Source organism: Miniopterus schreibersii (genome assembly GCF_964146895.1).
Source record: "Miniopterus schreibersii genome assembly, chromosome: 1".
Classification (NCBI taxonomy): domain Eukaryota; kingdom Metazoa; phylum Chordata; class Mammalia; order Chiroptera; family Miniopteridae; genus Miniopterus; species Miniopterus schreibersii.
Genome location: NC_138101.1, coordinates 59,258,118 through 59,264,117, shown reverse-complemented (window position 1 = coordinate 59,264,117; position 6,000 = coordinate 59,258,118).

Genomic DNA, 6,000 nt, shown 5'->3' with positions numbered 1-6,000 from the left:
TTATTCCTATCTTGTTTATTTGGCAATCCTAATTCCTTTTATTCCATTACTACTGTCACATTTCAAAATGTTGTGCTATCCTCAGATTTTACAGATGAAATTATTTTTTAGCTAAATGTATCTGTATTGTTTTCAAGATTACTGCTCCTTGTAACCTTTCCAGTGTTTCAGACATTATTATTCAACCAATATTTGTGGAATATCTACTTGGTGCAAGTTAATGTGCTCATGAATTCACTGTATTGGCTTAAGTCATTCTTGGATTGTTTTTCTGACATTGACATTCTTAAGTGTATGCACAAGATTCACAACTAAGTAAGTTTTGGAACAAAACTACTCTTTTCTATGATCTTTATCTTATTTTGCTTCTCAAGGACTTCACACCTCTCTGTCATACTTTGTATAGCAAGTAGGTGTTTTTTTTCCCCCAATCCTTTTTTATCTCAACATTTACAGGTAATATGAATATGTTCAAGTCGCAAAAATGCTAAACAAATAAATAAGCAAAACCACTTTTTTTTTTTGCATTATCAGTGAGTCATTAAATGTATGTGCCATTTGCTTGGAGTTAATACTAATGCTACTTTCATAAAGTAGTTTGCTTTCTTATCTAAAATTCACATTTTAAAATCATTATTTGACTATTTCACTAGCACATGTGATTGATGGCTTTTCAAGGCTTCTTCTCATTATTACTAGTAGTATTACAATTATAACTATGAACTTCTTACTCTAAATTTATTTTTAATCCCTTTGTACTCACTTCTATACACACAGGGTGGGGCAAAAGTAGGTTTACAATTGTGAGTATGGGGAACACAGAGTTATTCTTATATTGTTATTTATTAATTATTGTATTATTTTCCACTCAACTGTAAACATACTTTTGCCCCACCCTGTATTTAAGATGGTTAACATACTGAATAAAAATTTATACATAAGCATAGGAGATCAAAGTCAGGTAACATTGAGATATTTAATATAAATGTCTAGTCAGAGACAAGATATTTCTGAAGACTTTGCTTTGGAAAGCTTGGTATGAGACTTTTCTTTTAAGAAATGATGAGTAATTAAGATTGCTGACCATTATGATGTAATACAGTCTCTATTTTTCAATAAAAATTAATATAGAGGCAAATTTGGCCATGAATGAGAGTATTGTAAAATGTACCATTATTTTATGTACTAAGAACAAAAAATATACTACCAGTTTAACTATGACCATTAGACAATTTGTTGACTGAGGGATTTCAGTTATCTAGACATGCCACTGAAACACAACAGCCACTTTCATGTACAGACAGTAATAACTAAATTCTGATGTATGTTTGTCTAACAGTGATTGGAAGACAAATCCATATTTCAGAAATATTAAAATGTGAAAAGTAAGTTTCTTAGAATTGGTGATTACAAGGGTAGAGGGCGGTGGGGGGAGGTTGGAGAGGGCATAGAGGGGATAAATGGTGATAGAAAAAATAAAGCAAAATAAAATAAAGAAATATAGTAATACATATAAAGTGCTAAGCACAGTGTCTGACACAAACATTTAATAAAATATTAGAGTATTATTATTGAAAAATATGAAATTCAAACTGGATGTATATTTGATTTCTCTTGCTGCAAATTTTAAATTTAGTTTGGCGATATTTTCTAAGAATGTGTGAGCAAGTCTAGAGCTGTCAACCAGAACTGTGTACTTTAGGTTATTCGCTCTGGCACAGCTTTATTTTGACTGGCTAATGCTTGGTGGAAAATACACCCATGCATGCAATTTGTCTTCCAGCTTAAAAAGATTTGAAAATGTCTTGTTGAACCACAGCAGATTCTTATTGATAATCTTGCTAAAATCAGGAGCAATATCTGTTAATACAAAGTTCTCAAAGAATAGTGTTTTTTCTGACTTTACTACACATTATGTAGAAAACAAAATTGTATGTATAAATAATTTTGTCCTTTAAACATTTTATATGGAACCTAAGAAAGAGAATACCTATTTTGTAAATATTTGGCTAATTACAGAATGTGTCAGTATGTATGTATAAGAAAATCCTTCAAGATAGTTTATATTATGTTCTATATTCTGTCTTAGCTAAGAGTTTCAGAAACGCACAGATCTCAGATCACTGTCTTTCTTTCTTATTTAGCTTGTTGGTTAAATATCATAGTTTAAATAAATGGGTTAGCACAGAAAAATTACTTTCCAATTTCATTTTAAAAACATTTTGGTACACTAGATACCTTACTAAAATAAATATATTTTTAGAATTTCATATTGAACAAGGTTATGCAATGGACTTCAAGGAGATGAAACTTTAATCTTTAGAGTACTGAGTGCATCCCTTTTATGTTTTGACTGAGTCGTCGAAGCTTTTATATGTCCCTAAATTCCCCAAGTATGGGCTCTTCAAGTTAGCAGATACCTATGTTTCTTAAACTTTATAAGTCTGATGAATTTAAATCTATGAAGTAAAATAAAATGAAAAAAGAAAAAAGAGGAAGAGGGAGAGAAGGAGAAAAATGAGAAGAGAAATGGGGGGGGGGGAAGAAGTGGAGAAGGAATCCAATATCTTCGATTAAAATTCTGTTTACGTGAGAGCAGGAGAGTTATGGGATACTCCACAAAGGAGGTGATAGTTTTTGAGTCTTGAAGAATAAATAGGAGTTTGTGATACTGATAAAGAGGGACAGTGCGTTTCAGATAGAAAAAGAAAGTATGAAGTGTGGAAGAGTGTGACATGTTGTTGGGAACTGCAAGTAATTTAATGATAGGGTTATATTGGCCCAGGATCATTATGACATACCTGGGTCAATTTTACTCAAACATTTTTGTAAAAAGAAAGTTTATAATAATTTTTCTGGTAGTAATTAAAACATTATTTTAATATTAAGCCAAATATAAATGTATTATAGATTGGAGAATAACATTTCTGAGATTTTATATAAATTGTCCACTTGGGAATAACCACTTATTTTTCAAATGATTAACCTCACCTCCCATGAGTAAAGATGAATTTTTCTCAGCAGTTATGGATATGTTGTCATGAAACTTTTAAGAATGTAAATGTAGGTGATAAGAAGTCGCTTTGGAAGTATTAGAAACTCAACATTTCACCCAAGATCAGTAACATCTGTGGGACAGAATTTGGAAAAGGGTATTTAGAGAATGTCTGAAAATAGCTTAAAGGTTAATGTTTCAGGCTACTGGGAGGCTTGTTCCGTGAAGTCACAGAGGGTCATTGGGATAGTCATTTTTGTTTCAACTAGATGGAAGGGGGCAGAAATCCAGAGCCAGAGATTCTGTCTTGCACACATCTTTGCCATTTATATTTCATCATAGAGTGAGCATATAAACATGCAGACCACATTTATCCGCAAGATAAATGTGTGCCCAAGGAAAAAGGAAGAGTAGATTTACATTCATTCACCTCTAAATGATGCAATTAGAGAAATTCTTGGTTGAAATGATTTTACTTTAATTCTAAGAAGCACTGTTTATTATAGCCAAATTCACTGTTTATTATAGCGAAATTCCCTATTAAAAGACACCAAGTTGCATTTTCTAAAGTGGCAATTGTATTAGTTTGTTTGGGCTGTCATAACAAAACATCACAAATTGCATGACTTAAACAACAGAAATTTATGTTCTCATAGTTTTAGAGGCTAAAAGTATAAGATTATGGTTCCAGGCAATTCAGATTCGATGAAAGCTTTCTTCGAGGTTTGCAGATGGCCACCTTCTCAATATGGCTTTACATTGTTTTTTCTCATGTGTGCACATGGAGGTAAAGGTAGATCCTCTGTCCCTTCCCCTTCTTATAAAGATACCAGTCTTATCAATTTAGGGTTCCATGCTTATGACTTCATTTAACTTTGATTACCTCCTAAAGACCCTACCTTCAAATACAGTCACATTGGAGGTCAGGACTTCATAATATGAATTTGAGGAGAGCACAGTGCAGTCCATAGAACCTATATTTCATTGTCTTTGCCCATATAAAATGGACTTCTTCCACCATTTCTCCATAATTACTCTAATAAATATATTTTAAATTCTATCTATAGTGGAAAAAATCTGCACTTAACCACTGTAAATAATTCTTGAGAATAGAGAGGACATCTTTCAAGTCTTACAGTGAGCCAGCTAGATAGGGAGAATCTTTCTGGAAATAGAATGAAAAACCAAAATATCAGGGCCTTGACTTTTCTCACCAAGTTTTCAGAACACTGCATAACTATAGATTAGTGCTCAAAAAGAATTTCTTTGAAAATTCAGCCAAACGTAACACAAAGAAGGGCATTTTCCTGTAACTTCTACAACTCTTCTTTCAACAAATATTCATTAAGAATTTATAATATGCCAATTATCATCCTAAGCATTGGGAAAACAACTTCCAAATCCGACGTTATGGAGCTTAAAGTATAGTAGGTGAAATGGCATGTGAATGGGAAGTTACAATAATTCGAAAAGTCCAGGCACTGCAGGAGCATCTAGGAAGGAGAAAGGAGCAGAACCAGAAGGGCTCATAAAGGGCTTCTTTGGCTGGCAGCTCCGGAAGGAGAAGTATTTAGCCTGGAAGTTATGTATGTGTATGTAGGGGGTGCATTTTGTGTATTGGGAAGAAGAGGATGGGGTAACATTGTTCCAGCCAGAGAAATAGTATATGGGAAGTTCTGGAGGTGAGAAAGAGCATGGGAATCGTGTCAAAATATTATCTTCCTGTCAGCTCTTAAGAAAACACATGGAATAATCCTCTAGTGACTATCATCTCGTGTATAAATTCTTCAAAGATTTGAAATCCTCTATAATCATAAGAACTGTGAAAACTTTGTTATTTTATTCTACTTGCAAGCTAGAAAGTTAGTTTGCCCCAGTTCACGGGTGCTGGCAGAAGATAGGAGACACCTGGATCTGAGACGTAGACCTTTTATTACTGCAGCAGTAGCAGTAAAAAGAGCGTCAGCATTTGCATCGTTAGTCCAAGACCCAATTCCTTTAGGTGGGATGAAGGAGGTCAGGTGATGCCTGTTCGCACAGAGGGCGGCATTACAGGAGGGGAATATTCAGCTTCGGGAATCTGAATATTTTATGAGGTGCAGTAAGCCTGCCTGATATTTGCACAAGAAGGAGACATTATCTTTAGTAGACAGAAAAGTAAACGATGTGTCCTTTGCTCTGGAAGGATATACCATATCTTTCAAGGCTGTTCACTTTATAAACATCCTTGAAAAGTTAAACAAAACAATCAGTGTCTCTGCTTGTAAGAAATTTAAAGGACCCAGAGAGAATTGTTTCTCAACAATTTTAAAACTTTCTATAACCTTATTTTTTCTGAGTGTGCAATTTCATTCTCTTTTTATTCTTCAAAAAGTGTTCCACTTGGCCCAGTTTGCTGGTCTAGAAAAATCCCCGCCTTTCCTCTGCTTATCTATAAATTGCTAAAATGGACTGGTCCAAACAAAGCTCCCTTCTGTGTGTCAGGAACTTCGTGGAATCTCAGATTTTCCCGTACTTGCAGGGTAGCAGGTTAGCTAGTCACTGCAGCAAAGGACATGAGACTCCTGGTCAGCAACAAAGGACTTCATTCCTCACAGCAAAAGCAAAAGCTATAGCCAGAGCTTCATGTTTGTTTTTGTTGGTTCCCATGCTTCCCATATACCACAGAAATAGGCTTGCCAAAATTAGCAAATAAAAATATGGGATATTCAGTTAAATTTGAATTTCACGTAAATATTTTTTCATGTACATATGTCTCATGCAGTATTTGAGGCATACATGAAAAGAGTTAATTGTTTATCCAAAATTCAAATTTAACTGGACATCCTGTATTTTATTTGACAACTGTAGATGGGGGCTATCCAGGGCCAGTGCTGGATACATACAGTGGGCTACGTGACAGGAGAGAGAACTGGAGCTTGAGAGATTTGCTGCCTGCTTATAGTTAGTGGAAGCAAGGCTATTCTGTGGGAAGAGATGAAGATATGTTATGTCATCTCTCAATG